This window comes from Taeniopygia guttata, chromosome 3, assembly GCF_048771995.1.
Source record: "Taeniopygia guttata chromosome 3, bTaeGut7.mat, whole genome shotgun sequence".
NCBI lineage: Eukaryota > Metazoa > Chordata > Aves > Passeriformes > Estrildidae > Taeniopygia > Taeniopygia guttata.
This window is the reverse complement of record NC_133027.1, coordinates 75,599,259-75,620,301: the sequence shown is the minus strand read 5'-3', so window position 1 is coordinate 75,620,301 and position 21,043 is coordinate 75,599,259. Positions and strand designations below refer to the sequence as shown.

The following is a 21,043-nucleotide window of genomic DNA, read 5'->3' as shown; positions in this document are numbered from 1 at the left end:
TGCACCAGTTTCTACATAGAATGTTTCCCACCCAAAACCTACCTGCATAATAACCAGAACACCACTACTGTGGGACTCCCCTCAAGTACTTTTACAAAGAACACATTAAGCTCCTGGTGAAGTATAAAAATTAATATAAAATCCATGCCTTGTCTCTGATACACGGAAAAAAACAAGTAAGTCTCTGCTGAAATACAGTTTTGTTTTAGGATGAACTACCTTAAATGTTCCAAGAAAAGGATGATTTTTTTTTCATTCTTAAATGCCAAACTCTGTTTTTAGAGCTTTATCTTATACACCTGCTTCTCATTCCTAAAAATTATATATAGTACCTGATTTTTACATAGATTCTCTGGCATCTCCCACTCCATATCCAACTCTATTTGCTGCTAAAGTTAAGAGGAACTTTAGAATGAAATGAATGTTAACACATATGACTTCAGAAAGCAGAATTTCACATTAATTTCAGCTGCTGTGTACAGAGCTAAAACAAGAGCAGCTGGTGCTCAGGAGGTTCTAATCTGGGAGTTGTGGATGCCAGAGGAAGGTGGACTGGACAGAAAAGGAGGTTTGTTTTTATGATTGATGCCAATTTCTTGCCTATCAGGATCTGCCTTTCTGAAATTTCTTTACCAAGAAGTAGAAGAATTTTGGTGTGGTCCTCAGAAAATGCAGTTCCTCAAAATTCCACCTCAAGAGGCACAGTCTCTCCTCCTGTCCCTGCACTGGGGGCCAGGCTCCACTACCCAGAGCCTTGCTTCTCCTAAGACAGGTGCAGTTCAGCCATGCCTGGGAGGAGGAAAGGCCAGGGTCTCTTTCAGGACATCTCAGGGCACACATAAAGTGTGCTCTGAGAAAGAAAAGCTGCCTGAATCATGAAATGGACCAGTCTGGGGATTTATTTGGTTGTTATTAGAAACTAATGCGGGAGGGAAGAGAGGGTAGTCATAGTCTTCACTTACTAAGATTCAAGTACCATAGTAGTCACCACACACACACAAAACTCCAGGTCCCAGGCTCTCCTTGGTATTTGACCTTCATCCCCCTGAAGCCCAATGTTCCTATTCACAATCAGCATCTCTTCCCTGACCCAACCTGGCCAAAACAACCTGGTTTCTTTTTCCTCTTCCTCTGCTCTGCTGAACACTACATGCCCCTCACTCAGTTTTGTCCCCTTCTCAGCTATGTGACAGTCTGCACTAAATTTCTCCTTCCTGACTCTCAGCCTTCCTTGTAATCCTTTTTCTCCTTTAAAATCTTACCTTGGCTTTGGTCTCTACTTTTGGATTTATGTCTATTCTGAAAGGAAGAGATATCCCATTTATCTTAGAGATATCCCATTTATTTTAACATGCAAGCTCAAACAGTCATAAGTTTGATCTAGGCTGCAACGAGCAGAATGTGGGCTCTTTTAATGCCCCCAGTTCTAAAAAAATCACTCTATGCTCCATTGCAGCCCAGCACTTATATGAATTTCCCACCACCCTGGAACGGCTCCTCATTCTCCACTATCTCTTGTCTTGTCTGTGAAAGCTCTTCAAAGCTCTATCCTAGGTGTCATTTTCTGTATCTTATCCTCAGGGAGCCTCTGCTCTTCACACTGATATAACTATTACCTTTAGGTAAATGGCTCACAAATCTGCATCTCAATACCAAAGTGATCTCCCTTAGTTTAGCACTACACATTTAATAACACTTCTGATCTGCTGCCCTGGAAGGATAACTATTTGTTTAAAACTAAACTTTGCAGTTATTACTGAGCAGCTTGTCTTTTTCCTTTGATGTTATTTCCTTTTATGTTATATCCTCTTCTCCATTGCTGTTAGCAGCAAAATTCTTCCCATTTCTAAGACTTCAATTTTCAATACCTACTTTAAATACCTACTTTTTCTACCTGCCAGTGCTAGAATATTTCCTGCCTTTCAAATTCTCCTCCTGTGGTGGGTTCAGTTCAATAAAAGAATTAAATTCAGACAATACACTTGTCCATCTTGATCTACTACAAGTATTTTCTTCCTCAGTTCTTCACTGTTTCTGTGTTTTTGGACCAGTGATGAACAGAATGATACAAACACATTTCACTCCCAGGACCTGTTGCACTTAGATATAGTAAAGTAATCACTTCACAGAAACTTTAATTACATTTAAAAAAAAAAAAATGCAGCAGCAGTAACAAAAATTGTTGCTGTCTCCTCTGTGACTTCCCTTCCTGTACTGCTGAAGTTTCAGTTGTTGCCCCATTATACCAAATTCTATGCTAAAGCTGGGTAAAAGCTCTCACTTGCTGACTTCTTGTAGGGCCAATGATGAACACATCCTCAAAGTGACATTTTAAAAAGCAACTTTGCCTTGTATTGAAAAATCTCCTCTTCAGATTTGTGCCTGACTCCCACTCCCATTCTTAGATACCAGTTTTCACAAACCTTTTTGGAACCTTGATACAAATCCATCCAGTGTGCCCAGAAGAAAGGACAGAAAGAGGGACAGACAACAGAACTACAAGCACACCTATTTTTCCCTAGAATAAGAGAGAAGAAATTATTAATTTACAGATTTACACAACTTACTTACACTTTTAATTCCTTCAGCTTACTTTCAGCTAAACTAATTACAATGGAAGAAGCAGCAATCATTGTATTGAAACCATCATCTTTATGGTTCAGATCTATTTTTCAAGAGACTCGAAACAAAGGAAGGAGTGACATGAATGCCACTGATGCAGGATCCTCTGCCATTTAAAAAAAGCAAGACACACCTGTTTCCTCTCAGCATTCTCACCAATTTCTCCACATGCCAGACCCACCATTTGTTAGGGGCTGCTGCTGCTCTGCCAACAGCAGTAAATCAGCAATGCCATGGGAAGCTTTCTAGCACAGAAGCTCAGCAGCGTGAAGCAGCTGGTGCCCGTGCCAGGAGACTCTCCTACCTCCAGGCCAACACAAGCTGCTGATCTGCAGCCTCTGTTCTCCACAACAGGACTGTCTGGCACGTTTCAGTCTCCAAGAATGTCGGGGTCTTCACCTAAACCAAGATTACAGACTGCACTTCTATGCCTGAGATCGGTTTTATTAAGGCTCTAACATTCAGCAGTTAATACATACAATTCTGCTTAGACATAAACAGTGTTCCAAGTATAAGTCATCTGAAAAAGTAATCTATTTTCTTGCTATTCAGCCAAATGTCATTGACTTCCAGAGTTCATTAGATTTAGTGGCATCTTCCAAGAAAAAAGAAAATATCTCCTTACCTATCTTGTAATTATTTTAATAGCTATTTGGGACAAATTTGCAAGAATTACAGCTCTTTTTTTTTGTAAAATATTTTGCATATGGATTTTTCTTGTTCATATTGATAGATAGATGTTCACTGTAGAGCCTTTCCAGTTGAACTATTCTATTATATTTTGTCTTTTATTTTAACACTCAAGAGAAGTATTGAAATGTGAACTCTGGATATGGTACTCCTCTAGTCTAGGTTTGCTCCCTGCAGCAATCCCCTAAAAATTCTCTTTCCTCAGAATAACAAGAAGTTGGCCTTTCTTTAAACTAGAGCTGGAGTACAAGAACTTAAGAAAAAAATGATTTTAAAGAATTATTTTTTAACTTTATGAGATCCTCATTTAACCAAAGCAGAAGAGTACAGATGACTCAAATGAAAACTGAAAGATTTGCCTGTCTTTTCATGATAGGAGCATGGAATTAAAGGAAAATGCAATGGAACTAACATTTATGGAAGTTTGCTCTGTGAGGATAAGCACCTAAGAGTGCAAGCAAATATTAATACAGTGGTTGAATATATCTCTCTAACCCTGATGAGCAACAATACAAAACCAGGAAATGCTCTAGGCAATGTCTATGTAAAACCCACATCAATTGCTTGTATCAGTTAAAAAACAGAGATACATTTAAATTAGTGCCAGTTTGTGAGCAGGCCTTTGATTGAATTCCATTTGCATTTCATAGAGAAAAACAAAGGCTTTCTGGACCTGATTCTCCATAGACTTGCACCCAGGTGGCTGCCTATACCCTTGCATTGCATAGGTTATCACTGTAGAGTGGCTCAGTAACATAAGTATTTGCAGTTCCTTGTGTGACTGGAAATATATTCCTAAAATACAAAATACTAGGAGGAAGGAAAGCTAGCATCCAGAAGCCAATCTGTGTATGTGCCATGTTCTCCTCTTGCCTTTCCTTCCCCACTCCTCTCCTGGGACTGCAGCTAAGCTGCTTCAGGCTGGACATGCCAAAAGGAGTAGACTTATCTCTCATGAGATAAGGAGCAGTCATCTAAACTCATGGCCTGAATTTTCTATTTCCCATAGAGTACAACTGTTCTAAAACTACCTCAACTGCACTTAATTTGCTCATCTTTCATCCTGCCAGTATTATAGCCTGAAAGGCTCAGGGGTTTTCAAGTAAATTTCAAGCGGCCTTTTCCCCTTTTCATGCATTAAAGGCTGCCCCTTATTTCTCCCCTTTACTTTTCTCTCACCTGTTTGTGAACAATCACTCCAGCCTCAGCCAAGCACACAGAAACGAGCCCTGAGCCAAGGCATATTTGCCTTGGGTCAGGCAAACAGGGTCTGTGTGGCCACCCTTGGCCTGGGGCAGGATGAAAGGCTATCCAGGCCCCCTCACGGTTTGGTGACACCCCAGCCAACCCTCCCTTCCTTTGGGAGCAATTACAGAGAGTCACCCAAAACTGGCTACAGATAAACCTGTTTCCATGAGCTGAGAGAGGCTGCTTTCTCACCGCTGTCGCCGGCCGGGGGCTATGTACAAGTCACGAACGGGACGGGACTGCTGTGGAACGCGTCTCGAGCCGTTTATTCTTTAGCATCAGTCTCATTACACGGTTATGAAAATGGGAAGATGCCAGCAGTTCACACCCCAGGCAACAGACCAAGAACTTAATGTTACAACTTACTTTATAAGCTTTTTGACCAATCACACAAAGTAAAAGCATATTGACAGTAGTTATATCCAATCACTATAAATACTCGTGCCTTTGGTTAAAACAGTGCTTGCTTATTTCGAATACAATACTTGCTTGTAAGCCTCAAGATACAATGCACAGAGCTCCATTATTAAGCTTAGACCTTCCTAATATCTCACCAGAGATACTTTTCTGAAACTTAGGGAGTTATTCTACTCAAGCATTAATACACAGACCATTGTTCTATTTGTCCTTTCTTTCTACTTCTTGTATAATATTTCTGCTGACAAATCTTATAGCTACTGCTTAACTCTAATCACCATCTTGCTGTCTCTGAGGCCTGCCTTTTGCAACATGCCCAAAACCCTCTGATTTTAAGGAATCCCACACACCGCCAGCACTCAGGACCAGTTTTCTGCTGTCACTTACCCTGGTGGGAGCCCAGGGTGCTGTCACAGAGGGAAATCACCCAGGACTTTCTCTGGGTGCAAGACTTGGCTTCCTGGCAGCTAATCCAGACTAGGCAGTAGTTCATGAGTGGTTTTTATCTTAAATAAAGAATTGGAGCAATTATACTTGTGTGTTTTCATTTTCACTCTGTTAAGGAGTAATTTCAACTTTCTGTAATGCTCTCCTTGCCAACTCTGCACACTGCACAACAGTTAATCGAAATCCTCCTAAAGATATCAGCTGGTGGCTAAATTCTATGGAAAAGTAATTTAAAGAATGATGAAGTTTATAGAGACAACATCTGCCCAGACAGTAAAGGTAGAAATGAACATGCTTTTAATGGCAGTGGAATAAATCTGTTTTAGTAAAACATGGCTGCCAAGCCTTCCTGTCAGCCTACACAGAAACATGAAGCAGCCCTGAGCCCCACTCCTCTGTGTAGGTTGTCCTCTCTTCATTCATTGCAAGCTACTCCTGGCTCCAGCTTGGAGAATGTAGCTGTCAAGTGCAAAGAGAGAAAGCAAAGTGAAATTTGCTTATCCAAGCCATTTTCCAGCCTACAGCCAAAAGATACCATCTGGTATCATCCAGTATGCTGTGGGACAAAGGCAAGAGCTCCACATGATGTATTGTAGAGTTCCACACTGCACATTTCACTCTGGTCTAACCAGAAGGCGAGGGACTGGGTCTTAAACTGGACAGGAGGCTGAAGCCCTCTTTTGATCAAAAGAAAAGTGTCTATCGTATCAAATCAGTCATTTCTTCCTCTCACATTAGAAACCACCTTAAAAGCCTCAGTCTTATAGCTTAAATCCTTTGACTCAAACCTAGCTTGTCACCTGCATCCTTGCCATAGGAGGAATGTGCAACCTTGACTGAAGCTGTCCAAGGAAGAGCTGGGCATTGGCGAGGAACTGGCAAGCCCATTCTTCACCACTGGAGATAAGGATATCAGACAAGTGTGGGAGCTCTGCCACCTCTGAGGCATGGGGTCAAAACTTGTACCTTCTCTCTTGAGCCAAAACAGAAAGCAACCCACACATTATGGGTGAGTGATGGGGAGGAGAAAAGTCTATTAAAATTGCTGATGTTGTTGCCTTGTCTGTGTAATGAATACACTACAAGTCTGGAGATGGGGAATAAGTGGTTCTGATGATCAGTTACTTGAGTGTTTGGTGTAAACCCTTCTGAGAAGAGGAAAAAAGCTCTATCACATCACAACATCAAATGGAGTATCACTTAAGAACACCTGCCTCATGTTAAGGAAACCAAAAAAGGTATATTAAAATTAAACCAAAAGATTATTAAAGATTCATCATAAAACAATCAAGCCATTTTTTCTTTTTTTTTCTTTCAAGCCCAATAACCTTCTTTGAAAGAAAAATTACCTTCTGATTCCTGTTCCATAACTAGAATCATGGGGGAAAATATGGAAAAATAAAAGGAGAGAAATAATTTCAAAATCTCATCTTTTTCATTGACTGCAAAATGGTCTTAGAAACTGGATAGGCCACTCCTCATTTATACAACTACATCTTTAATTGGTAGTAATACTGCCAGTATTTACCAATTTTTTAAAGGTTAGGGGTCAGGTAATACACTTATTGTATTTATAAATAAAACTTTCAGCCATATTGTCAAATATACAGGATAAAGTCCTAGTTTCTGTAATTCCCCCCCCCCCCAAAAAAAAAAAAAAGCATACTTCTCTTTTCTTTCAAACTGCTTCATTGTCCAGGTTATCATTTGGTAAATAGGCTCTAAATTCGTAGAAAATATTAAATAAAGATTTCTAGTATGTAACTTTGTAATAATTTATATAAAAAACCATGTCCATTTATACAGCAACTTATATGTCCAGCAGGCAAATTCAAAGATAAAATGATCACCTATGCACAATAAAAATAATCTGGATTTAGGATTAGAAGAGAGCAAGGGTCACCACATTTTTCATTGCTGTAAAAAAGGGATGTTATTTTTGTCCCTTGCAATATAAATGAGCTTAGTAGGCCCAACATGTGAAATACCTTCTGGACAGAACTGACTGCATGAAAAGATAGATAGATGGAACCACTGAGTTCATAATCATACACCCACTTTTGACTCCTCTCCAGAGCATGTTTTACTTAGGAAAAGAATGCAAACTGCAAATTAAACCCTCACTTATCCTCAGTAACCTGACAGCCTGGCCCGAGAAATACCGCCAAGTCTGGCAGCCGGGGAGAGCCCTGCGCGCATCGCACGGAGGTGTGAGGAACGCAGCCCACCCCGGCTCATCCCACAGGGCACAGCTGCAGGGGGAACTGTACACAAAGAGGGGAAACAAGGGGCTTTGAGGGGAGGAGGTGAGAAGGGGCCTAAAGCAAAAACTGGAGATACTTTGGTTTCCTTCATATCCTGCTGCTATATCAGCCAAGCATTTTTCATCGCCAGCTTATATGAAAAGTCTTTTTTTACCAAAATAGTTTTCAGATGTCAGAACGAATCTCTTGACTAATGAAATTAAAAACTGGGTGTGCTACTTAGCCTTTTCAAGCATTCTTCATCACCATCCTTTAAACCTGCCCTTTTTGCATTTTCAGTTTACAGCACTTTTGCACAGGGAGATAATGAGCTGGAAGGGAAGGTGTTCTAGCAAGACTGGGTCAAACTCCAATGGAGTTTCTTCTAAGCACTTTCACGCTCCTTATCTTTGTTTCCTTCTTCAACTTACATATCCCCAAATATTCTCGCTGCCTACATGCCACTTAGTTTCTGTGTAGAACATCAAAACCCTGGATACCTTGACCAAAATTCTTTCCTTTAGATCTTTGGCTTCACCTTTATCAGGAGCAGTAGGTCCCTGAACCTGACAGGGAACTTTCCTAGCCTAGAAACACTGTCTGAATAATTAATATTTCTCTCCTCTTTCTATGGTCCCTTTCCACTCTATGTTATTCCCATGGTATACAGGTGTACATGTGCTCCTACTCAAATTTACAATAAAATGAAAGGATCATCCCAAGCTCTCCTTGTATTTACAAGGGTGTTAAACATCATTCTTCACAACTGAGAAGTTAGAAAGAACTGAGATGCTGTATGAGCATGTTTCTAAATCTAGGTCCAAATTTGAACCTTGCCAGGAGCCATCTGCAGGGACGGCAAGGAGCAATTCCACCACCACGGGGCACAACTACTCCAGCAAAACCACACTGAAGCTACAGCTCAACAGGCAAAAATGCTGTTCTGCTGGAGGAACGTTTCTTTTCAGGAAACATCTATCAGTAAAATAATTATTTTGCCTTTGTACAAGCATTTCAACTGCAAGGAATGAGGAAGCAGGTCTCCTGCCACAGTAGATCATGGCAGCTGCCTCCACTGCTGTCCTGTACGAAGCACAGCTTAGGAAGAAATGAGTTTGGATGGAAAAACAACAGACTGAGCAGCACTGTTTGAAAGCACAAGTGTTTTGTTTAACTATAACACAAGTTGCTTGCCTTTTTCAGCTGCTCACATCCTTTGTTTAGAGCAACCAGGGCCAGCTGCTCCATAGTGGATCTTACAAAGGCACCAGAAGGCAAACTTTTGGAAGATACCACTCTAAAGCCAAAGAAAAACCGTAATCATAATTTTACTGGTGACTTGTGAAAGAAATAAAAATGTCTCCATTTCAAGTTTTCCAACACTTGAGTACTCCATTTCTAGAGTAGCATTTATCTATTTTTTTTTTTTTTAAATTCTTAGTATCACAGTACTCATATAGTTGTGTAAGATATTTTATGCTATAGGCAGAGTAATCTATGCTCCTGGTCTACTGAAGGTGATTGAGACATTTCTGTAGAAATCACAGGATCAGTTTTAATCAATTAATACTCATTTACCTAATTTCATACATCTGGTAGCCTTGATTCAAAGGGCAAATTCAGACTAATGGAAGAACTGCAGTAAACCAAGTCCATATTTGCAGGATTGTTGTAAAAAATAGGGTACAAACCAACATACAGGTGTAAAAAAAATTAGGAAAGTTTAAAACAGTAGCAAGATAGCAAAAGCCAAGAACAAGATCTCCTTATTTCAATGACTTTTAAGAGGCTCAGAATGAGCACATGAAAAATAAATTATCAAAACCAAAATCAAGGTATTTCTCATCCTAACCTGAAGAATAATGTCCTTGAATAATCATGCTGTAGTACAGTCAGTCATGAAAACCACTTGTTCACATGTTGGGAAAATTAATCAGATTCTCTACATATTCTGGAATAGAGGCTTCTTTTAATTGAAAGATTGGATTATTTTGGATTTTAGCATTTCAGATGTCTTTTCAAAATGTAGTTCAGTTTTCCTTTTTCTAAAGACTAGTATGCTTTTGCTTTAACAAGCAGAAAAAACACAGTGAGAGAAGAATTACACTAAAGGTACAACACCATATTACTGGGCTTGATTCTCAAGTGACACAAATGAGCACTGATCCATTGATGCTAATGAGTTACACACTCCTACAACACTTAAAGATCTGGGTTCTTTTCTTGCTGCCTTCTTGCTGTCACTTTTTGCAATCAGTTTTGTTTTGGGTCTTCCTTTCCCTCCTCCCCCCGACTAAACTGCTTAAATATTCAACTATGACCAAGCGTGTAAGAAAGTCAACTTTTTTATTTTATATCCTGAGGTTTTCTTTTGAGCTGTTAACTATTACAGCCCAGTGGAAACAGCAGGCAAAAGTCTTCACAGTCCTATTGGTTCTGTAGTTTATTCTTTAGCCTTTCAGTCTGAGAAAGATGATATGAAAATATTACATTAGTTAATACTCAAACCCAAGAACAAATCAAAGATATCAAACACATCACTAAATCTTAGATGATGCTCTAGAGATATAGTTAGGAATGAGAATACCCTAAAATACACTAAGCTTCCCCTTGAAGATGGGACAAATCTGTTTATTCCTCCCTTTGCTATTTTTGGAGCATCATCTTTTCACTCGGAAGAAAGCAGACTTTTTTTCTTACTTGTTGAGATCCTTCAGGAATTACAGGAAATGCTTCCCACATTAGTTAGATGTGCTTTTCTTGAGATCAGCCTGCAAAGTGGAAAATCTGCCTGGCTATATGTTAAGGACATTTTGAACCCTGGTTCCTTCCAGTACCTAGGTCAGAACAGATTAAATGTTTGGAACTCCATAGCTAAATTCTTGTCTTCTACACTGTGTAACGTTTCCTTCAGGTCTGAATAGCTTTCAAACTCCATTCCTGGTAAAGGAGAGATCCAGAAAGTGTTATCTAGGTTGGTAACACAAAATAGCATGAGATAATACTCTGTGGACAGTGCACCTGCAAGGTGTATGAACCAAATGCACATGGGAGAGATGTAGGTGAAGCAGAGCTGAAACCAGACTCAGTGGAAGGAATTAGATTTATATGCCCAGACAAAGCGCTCTGCACTTCAATGAAAGCTTCTCCCACAGTGTCTGCTCTGCCTCTGAAGGCATCTCAGACACTGTCTGAAACCTGCTAGAGAACTGGCTCTCAAACACAGCCTTAGCACAAACTGATTCAGGTCTTTGCTACCATGATCTGTTCATGTATATCAAACTGTACACCCCTGTGAACAGAGGACAAATACCTAAGCATTCTTATAGTAATAATTAATTGCTAAATTGAAGTAGAGGTATTTTTTTCTCTGAAGTCTGTGTTGCTTTCTAGGATTACTGAAACTAAATTTCCCTTGACACCACTCAAAAGATACCCCAACACCACAACCCCATGTAAGAGAAGCAGAGGATTTAAGATTATAGGATTAGGATGTTTTTACTGTTCTAATTCGTTCTTCATCAGTAACATGTATAAATGGAGATTCACCACAAACTATTCGTTGTCCTAGTTAAAAACAGGGGTTTCACTCCTTTTTCACAGCAGGGAGGTGTTCACACTGTAGGTGATACTAACAGACTCTCTTGATAGGGAAACCAAGAACAGGATAAGCAAAAGGTCTGAGACACTGACATGTATAGTTTTCTTTTAGTCTCTTTGGATTAGAAGTAAAGTTAAACAAAACAGAAAAACACTAAACTGGACAGCAGCTGTATCACATACAGAAAGGGTACTCTTCTGTATGGAAGTTCTGAGCATGCAAGGTTTCCTTCTTCTTCATCTTCAACAGACATCCCACAAAAAATGTTGAGATTTATAAGAGAAATGGACATTTTAGGAAAAACGCCCAGATGCTTATAATAAACCAGTGTTATCTGTAGTATTTTTTAAATGTTCAATCATGCAATGTCTTATAGTAGGCAAAAGTCCCAAACATGGTTATTGCATCCTTTTCTTAGCCAATAAATATATATTGCATATGATATATAATTTATTATATATAAATAATATATCTAGAAAAAAATCTGCCAAATTCTCAAATTCAAAAACAATATTCAAAGAAAATGTAACTTTAGAAGCTTAAGAGGACTAAGAAATACTCTGAAGTATGACACAATTTGCAGTGTGGCAGTTGATTCCAAGGATGTCTACTTAAAAGCAATATAAAGTTTTGGTCAGTATTTTTTTTTCTTCCAGTAGCTGGGAAACAAAGCACAAAACAAATGACAAGTAAACATTCAGCCACAGGAAGCCATTAACAACAGTGGGCACCAATTAGGGCCCAGCAGGTATCCTTTACACCGCCTGGTGCTCTAGCTCCTCCTCAAATACTTTGGCATGACACTCACAAACTCAGGCTTAGGAAACAACAGGCTGTTTCATTTACTCTGCAATTTGTAGCCACATATTCCTGCTGATAGGCCCATAAACCTGTTTGTAGTCTTCTTCTGTTTCCCTTCAAGTTTGTGTCATTAGAAACTACAATTACTGTCTGTCCAAAGAGAATACTCTTCAGGAAAGAAAATAAAATTGAGATACTGTGATCCTTTTCCTCTTTGTCTCTCTCTCACTCCTTTTCAACTTCACTCTTGGAGGAGAATGCATAACACAATGGCTGATGTCAGGCAAATGGGCTCACTGAGAAAAATATGTGTGAATCCTCAGATTTTGCAACAAGGACATTATTTTTTCAAATCACAAATTTTCCAGTTGAATAGAGTGAAAAGCACATTGTTCTCAAAAGTAAGACAAAGTTTAAGAACTAAAAAAGAGTAAAAAATTTATTCTACTTCAGCCAAAACCATTGTACAAAATACATACAGTTTGAAATCTTTATATCAACTGTAAAATATTTTGCATCTCCTATCAAAAAAACCTCAATAAATTACCCAAGCCTTTTAAAGTCACTCACAGATTGCACCTTACTTCTTCCCTTAGCAAGCACAGTCTTATTGAAATGTGACACAAAATAAAATTCTCACCTTTACATTGAGATTGTAAACTAGAAAATAACAAAGCGGGTTACAATCTGCCAAACCAAGATTTTACCAGCTTGTCACTGTTTTTCTGAAATGAAAAAGTACTTTTGTGGCATTATAGTACTGCAAAAAGCAGAGGAAAGTCAGAGTCCAGCCCAGAGAACAGAGAGATCTTAGTGTCATGATGTAAAACAATATGGGTAAAACAACCCATTCAAATCCACTAGATCAGCCTTTGTCTTACAACCATCCACAGCCAGGGTGCTCTCATGTGCCATATCTGTTTCTATCATCACTACCAAATGCAAGTTAACTAAAACTTCAGCAGTTGAAGTTTGGGAGTTTCTTGATGCTTTTGGCGTCACAAGACAATGAGGCAAGCAGATCAAAATTGTGCTAATTCCAAGCTCTCCATGTTTCTCTTTAATTTTCCTTCACTTTTAATAATTTTTCCACTTTTTTTTTTTTTGTCGTTTCAAAAAACCAAATCAAAGCAAACATCAGCAAATGAGTGATTTACTTTCCACTTGCACTAAATGTTAAATCCCCACTGTCTTTTTGCAAAGTTGTGCTCAGTGACCTAGCTCTTTGCTCCCTCCACTGCCTCTGCTGACAGATCTCACTGAAGCTCCCGACTCCTGCTCCTGCAGCAGCACGACAGAGCTGTGCAGCCTCTGCACGCAACAGCCCCACAACCAGCACTGAAAATCATCTCTGACAGAGGGATAAACTCTACAACAGAATGCCCAGAACACCTATCCAATGAGTTTTGAGGCAAAACCAGATATACACCTTGAGCCTTGTGTCATGTGTCTCGGTACTGCCATACAGATATGTGGTATAGAAGTGTCCTTATCATGCCCATAGATTGGCAGCATAGAATCCAGAAAGATCACTGGCAAACCAGCCACAGTCCTTGTGTGTGCCCAGAGCTCACCTGTCTGGTGCCCATGTCAAGGGAAATGTCTGGGAACCACTGAGGACTGCAGCAGCCCTGACTCCTCACTGCTGCTGCTCGGCACTTCAAGGAGCCTATGTGGCCACCAAGGTAGAGAAATTCAGTACCTGTCTGGTTCCTCTTGGCTCAGAAGGCAACCAAGTGCTGAAGTTCCACACCACTGTTTCCTGGCATGCTGGGACAGGAGCACTGTGTGACAGAAGTGAATGAAACAATCCAGGCACTGATACTCCCCAGCAATACAGAAAACAACACGTGAGGAACGTGAGTACACACCTGAGTACAGGAAGGCAAACCAGCCTGCCCATTTCCACAGATCTAGACTTATCAAAGAACTGGACTGAGTGGGCTCTGCTTGTGTGCTGCTCCACGTGAACTCAATTCTTCCTCCGCAGCTAAAAGACTACGACTATTGTGGACATTTACAGAACTTTCAGAATGAGGTTTATTTGTTCCATTTGAGGTTAGTCCAGACTGGCCTTTCCCAGTACCGCACTGACTGGGGAGTTTCACCCATTACAATGAGAGCTTCCCTGTTCCTCTCTGGGAAGGAAGCAGTTGTGCCTGTGTGACTTACCTGCATGCACACATTTCAGTTTTGTCTCGATACTTCTCAGAAAGAAATTTGGGACAGAAAATAACACAACTAAGTACTGATCATCTAAGTGCACACAAATCCATACACAAAATGCCAACTAATAACAAAAGTGTTATTTTGTATATAAATTATCAACCCTTTCAGCACTAAGAATATATCTTTGAAAGCTACATCTTATACTCTAAGGCCAAAAGAGGCAGTGCCCTTGCTCTACAGCCACCTAGAATTCAGGTGGATTGTCCAAACCAGTCATCTAGGCTCCTTCTGTAGTCAAGCAAGAGAGATAAGTGTCTCCAGATTGCCATTTATCCCATTCTAAGATAGGTGAGTAAAACAGGTGAGATGAATCCCTAGCATGGTATCTGCTGGGGGAGGGTGAGGAATTACTTCCTAGATTACTCCCTTAGGAGAGATACTTAACTTTTAGCAGCCAATGTTGAGAGGAATTCCATGCTACAAGATTAGGGAGGATTATAAAGATTCACACTCTTGTGAAAATTCCCATTATATTGGGCTTACAAAGAAAGTAAAAATTTAAATTTCCCATGCAAACAAAACCATCTTACAGTCTCATTCAAACTGTAGATCACTATGTCTGTTATAGTCAGAGATCTGCGGAAGTTTCATGTGTTTTCATAAAGAAATAATGCTGTTCTATTTTTCCAAGAAAATGAAGTTCACATTTTGAATGTTAAGAAATTGTCTGTTGCAAACCTGTTAGCCATTTAAATATGACAGAGATACACAAAAAACCTTGAAACATTTAGTGGGAGCACATTACCAAGTAAAGGACAAATCTGTCAGTGCTGCCAAAGAGGAAAGGTGGGAACATGTCATCACTCCCGAGATCAGAAATGAAACTTAACCCAGAGAAGGAACTTGTTTAGCTCACTGCTTCCATTCACCTGACACTGCAGTGGCAGTCAGAGACAAGAGTTTTTCCATATCTGCTGTTCTTCAGGAGTTCCAGGTTCTGTTCAGGTTCTTAAAGAAATTGAAAAATTCAGGCTTGTACTAGTAATATATATCATCTTCGGTCAGTTCCTCCCTGCATGAAAAAAACAATGTGCTACTTCACACGTCCTGAATAAATTAAACTTAGAAATAGTTTGAGAAAGGGGCAGACATTGCATTTACTATTTTTCTCTGTTTATTTTCTACTATCCTTTAGGATTTTCCCTTCTCATGTCAATTATTGGCAAAATGGGGAGAAAGCATAAAGACAGGATTAAATGACGTTATGATTAAAAGTGGCTCTAAATTCTAGAAGTCAGAACCCCACGCCAGAAAGCAAGTTAAACATAGATATGAGATCTGCCTTTCTCTGCATTTCTGTGGCCAGCATCTTGAAAAGATTCACAGATATCTACCAGCTCTATATTATATTCAAGTGCTGAAAAGCAGCTGCCACAGTCACAACTGAAACACCACCCTATACAGAGTGATTCACATCTTGTGTTCTTTCAATGCTGTCAACCCTGTCATGCTAACAATCCCATGTGCTGCTGTCGAGGACGGGAATGAGAAGACTCTGACTAAAGGCTGTTGACAGTAAAACTCCGATTTATCCAAAACACACCGCTCTTTTATACAGAGCTTTGCAAAGGCCAACTCCATTGGTTCTGAAGTGAAAGCAAGCCACACCATTGGTGCAGAGTGCTTGACGCACAGTGATAGAACTTAACTATAAACAATGTGAACAACAAGAGAGATAAATAATTATTTACATTCTTTCCCAGCTCTTTCCCAGGCTTTTTGCCTGGCTAGAAACTCTCAGTTTCTTTCTTTGACTGAATCTGAGACCCACACCCATGGAAATCCAAAATGGGTGAGGAGGGGAGCAAAAGCTTTCATTTCCCAGTTACTTTACAAGCATTTCACCTGTCTTGTGCCGGAGTCTGGTGCTGCATTCCAGTCATGCAAACACCGGGAAGGCTGGGGAGGTGTGAAAGGACCATAAAACAGAAGCACCAGGAGACACCAGGGAGATCATCATGTCACAGAGCAGAGTTTTACAGACCCAGTCTGCAACCCTGCTAGCTCACAGACAGCCAAAGCCTGCCCTTCTGCAGGAGGGAGAGGAGCAAAGCCGTGGCTCTGCGGGATACACCCGCTTGCTTCCACTCTCCGTAACCCATCTTGTACGTCCATTCCCACACGGAGCAGCTGAGAGGTTTGAGTTCACAAAGGTGCTGAATTTGAAGCATTAAAACATGTCTTTTGGTGCATTGCTTCACTGCAGATATACTTTATGGGGGTTTGCTTCTACTACCTGCTACGTCCAACAGAGAAACAGATGTGGGTGCTCCATAAGATGAGAATCCAGCTCTCAGTTTCTCCTGCAGTCACTTTTCCCCTCTTCCTCTTCAATATTCTCCAAATTCTTTTCTTCTGAAGAAAGCATCTGAGAAAAATTCCAAAATTACCATCCTTTAGTCCTACACACTTTCATTTTTTAATGGTCTATCATAACCAAGCCTGCAGTCTTTAGGTTATTTTTATTTTTTTGCTCAAAATAGATAGCTGTTGAGATTAAAAATGAGTTATTATCTGCTAATATACCAATGAATTGCATACTCAAGCTAAAGATTTTAAGTTTTACAGACTTCATCGGTACAAATTACTCCAGAGGACCAGGAGTTTCACACCTCATACGATGCATTATGGACACACTAAGATTAATGAAATGAGTGGAATCTGGGAGCACATCCCTGTCCACACCTGCATTAGCACAGCACAGAACAGAGGAAGGTGAACCTGCAGAATAAAAGTCACTGCTGAGGACCCAGCACCCACCCAGGTTTTTTTTTACTCTACATACTGGAGCTACCTCTGGTATGGAGCTGTGAACCAAAGCACCCACTGGCAGCTGGCACACACAAGGCAAAGCATGTCCATCCATCCATCCAACCTCAGCCCTACTTCATGGTGGGAGCCTCCAAGTGCCAAAGGAGAGCAGCTGGAGGCTCACTTCAAAGTAGGTCTGAGGTAATTAGCTCTAAAGACTTTTGCTTCATAAATATTAATAGTAATATTTTAATGTATCTCAGGTATTTCCACTTTAAAATGGTTGGCATAAAGCAAATTTAAAGTTTCTCAGCAGCCATGGCCACTTAATTAAATATGCTTACTTTCATCATCCCTGCTCTTTTCATGCTCTACACCCAAACCACTCCACGCCGTGCAAACATGCCTGCAAATGAACATGAGTGAAATTAAACATCTACAGGCTTTTACAACAAAAAAGCTGAGCTATTCCTTTCTGAAAATGTAGTCTCCCTCACAGGTAAACCTTGGGTAGAAAAGAAATTGTTCATTTTTATTTTTAAATCTAATTTAATTTCCATACTTATATTAAATCCATGTAGATAACTCACTGTGGAAAACATACAATTTAAACAAACTTTAGATGCTAAAAGAGAACTTAATCTGTTGTTTCTTTTAGGCATTGAGGCCCTCATGACACAGTGGAAAAGCTACAAAAGTTCAACCATCTTGTGTGTGCAGGCCCAGGTAGAGGAGATCTGCATTTTCCAGTCACCCATGTGTTTATTTGACATAATATATAATGGGAAATCATGCTGTGGAAGCCCTGAGCAATAATGTGCGAGGTACTCCTGTAAAAAGAAGCATTAACATACTTCCACAAATTGTTATGACAACTTAGTAATTGGATACAGCAACTTTTCCAGACCTATTGGCACATGAGTGTGGGAAGAGCTTGCCTGGAGGCTGCTGGTTCTGCAGGACAGTACCTGCAGGCAATTCAGGGAACACTTTCACTCGCAGAATAAAGGGGAAAAGTACTTTGGTAAAAAATCTCAAAGAACAAAATATAAACAGCTTGAGCAACATAAAGCTTTTGGAAACTGAACTGTTACATTAGATTTATTTAAACAACGTAAATAGCCGGCTTGATTTTAAAAGCACTTCAGTCTCCATTACCAAATGAAGGTTTTCTTAACCCTCAAGCTTTAACAGAACCATCTAAGTTTTTCTTAAACAATTCTTAGCAGTTCATGAGGCACATTTGAGACTAGACAACAGAAAAAAGGGTGCATGCAAGGATCTATCCTATTCCTTCCCCACCTGCAACTCTCAGCTCTTGCTTAAACTAAACAATGAATTTTAAACTCTTTCAAAACTTTTATTTCAGTTCAGTGTGACTTATATTAATTCAGTCTAAATCCATTGCTTACTAACATAAGCTAAACAGATGGATTTCTAAATTAAAATGACTGCTACAGACAAGGTTTTTGCACTGCAATATCAAAGTCAGTATGAAACTGACTTTAGAGGTTTGTAGTATACATAAAACCCTAAAGTACTCAGAAACAAGTATGCTACTATTGTTTGTATAAATAAAAGAAAACTTGCAACACAGAGCAGCCTTTGTAGACCTTTCTTAATAAGATTTTGATAAAATACAAGTGAAAATACTCTGCTCAACATTTCCTTAACCTTTACCTATAAAGAAAAAAAAAGCCACAGATAGGTCAATACTTTTCACATTGATCAATACTTTACACAAGACAAAATCAAGATACATATGTTGCGATTAAAGCAATTCTCTCCCAGTGGTGACTGTGTCACTCCAAAAATAATTCAATGCAGTATTCCCCTGCTAAGTATGGAGAAAAGTGTTTCCTTTAGAAGAGGAAATTCTCTTAAGGAAGTTGTTTTAAGCTAAATAAAAGTTCAGGATGAAGCCAGCAAAAGGTGTGAAGGATTTCTCTTTGATTTCCCAGCTTGTGTATTTGTGCTCAGACACAGACTACATTTTATGCACATATTAATAGGATGCTAATAAGCCTCCAACTCTGCTTTGACAGGGACCTGTAGAGACAACCTGATATGTGGCACCAGATATAATAGCTGTCTTAAGCAGGAGATTTATTTCCCTCTCACACAGGGGGTCAATCAGACGATAAATTTTTTAATTACAAGTTCAGATGAAAATGTCATGCAAAGTTAGGCTCTTAATTTTGCTGTAATGTTTCTCAGTTAAAATAAACCCTCGAAATAGAACCCAAGCCTTTGAGACTAGCTAGGAGCAGCTTTTTGCTCTTCACTGATAACCTTACAAGCAAAATGAGGCCACTCAGTTGCAAGCCCTCGTAAATTACCAGGTCACAAAAACAATCCTGGTATCAAAAGCACAGAAATTGGCAGCATTTATTTCAACAGCTTGCTGCATCCCATGGAAAACCTGGAGGAAGATTCTGTCTAGCTGTAAACTGCAGATATATTTCAAAGCTAAATCTTCATAAAAAACAACACTGAAAAAATTATAAAAGTGATAAAAAAATAATAAAAAATAGTAGGTAAGACTAATCTCAACCACGTATCTATCCCAATTTCTATTTACTATTTAAAAAATAATCCGGAAATTACATCTATAATAACTGGTGACATATATCCTTAAATTTAATTTAACTACACATTCAAGCAAGGCTTCTATATATTTTCTCTCCTAAACATTTTATTTTCACCATTTCAACTTGGGGATTTTTTTCATATTTTTTGAACAACAAAAATAAAAACCTTTTTTTCATCATCAGACATTAAAAAAAGGTCTTTTGTTTGAACAGCACATGAAAAATGGAATTAAAAAAAATTAAAAAAACAACCAAAACAAACCTACAATGCACAGATTATTTTAATTAGAAATAAAAATTCTAGAAAAGTGTGATTGTTCTTAACCTGTTGACACACAAGCTTCTCCCTTTTATTAACTGTTGCTTTGATGAAACTTAAAAAATTATAACAAGAAGTTTTGTTGTTGTTTTAAAAAAAATATATATCTAAAGCATTTAAAGTTTTAAAAAATATATGGACATAGATATAGATATATATTTTTCAATATATTTATATTTTCAGTCTGGTCAATTAACCAGCGTATGCTGGTCAATTTATACTAGTAAATTTATACTAGTAAAACTCTGTCAAATATGTTCTGCTATCCTGGGATGATTCTCAGCTTCAAACTTCTTTCTGTCATTTCAAAAGTCATTCTGTCATTTCAAAAGTCAATGACTTAGGCCATCAACAAAAAAAATGGACAACTGTCACTTATCAGTTGCTCTTATCTGACAGAAGAAATTAACACAGCCTTTCTATTTCTTAATGTGAAATAAATGAGTTTAGTTCTGAAATTACAGAGTAGCTTATTAATTTGAAAGCTGACTAAATGGGATTCACCTCCCCTTTCCTGACATTTCTGCTTAGGGAGTTTCATCTGGTCACTCGACTTTCTCCTCAAGGGAATGAGGAGAGCAGAAGCAAAGCGCCACCCAAAGATGCCTCATGCCTGCAGATGGTTCAAGATGCCCTCCTGTCTGTGCAACTGACTTCAAAGGGCTCCCACAAAAGTGACCCAGGACATTCTGAAATGGGGCACCTGTGCTGCTCCAAGGGGCTGCTCCTCACTCACACAACTGCAGCTCACATAGAGATGTTCTTCTGTAAATCTCACCTGCCCACGTGGTCTCTGTGCTGGACATGAGTCACCCACCCTCCTCACAAAGCTGGAAATTCGGCTTTGAGAAGACAAGCAGGAAGGTCTAGAGCTTCAGGCACCTGCTTCTCTTGCAGAGGTAGGAGGTCTAGGGGACCTCCACAATGCCTTGAAGGCTGTGCCTTGATATTTATGTATCTGGTTATAGTGATATGGAAAGAATAGCAACAAGTCAAGTAAGCACTATTACCTCTTGCAAAATCTACTTTGGTTTCCTAGCTGCAGGACTTAAAAAGTCAGGGAACATTTAAATTTTCACAAACC

At 39.3% G+C, this 21,043-nt stretch overlaps 1 protein-coding gene across 12 annotated transcripts in view; it reads right to left on the bottom strand.

Annotated features, from left to right (window-relative positions):
* Positions 1–21,043, bottom strand: part of SFT2D1 (SFT2 domain containing 1) — a 100,089-nt gene that overhangs the window by 34,422 nt on the left and 44,624 nt on the right. For 5 of the 12 annotated variants that reach the window (XR_012054657.1, XR_012054658.1, XR_012054659.1 and 2 more), the window contains exon 9: positions 16,535–16,666. The exons of the other annotated variants lie outside the window; for them this stretch is intronic. The gene's annotated coding sequence lies outside the window, so the exon portion shown is untranslated. The remainder of the gene's footprint in view (positions 1–16,534; positions 16,667–21,043) is intronic. 12 annotated transcript variants of the gene reach the window in all.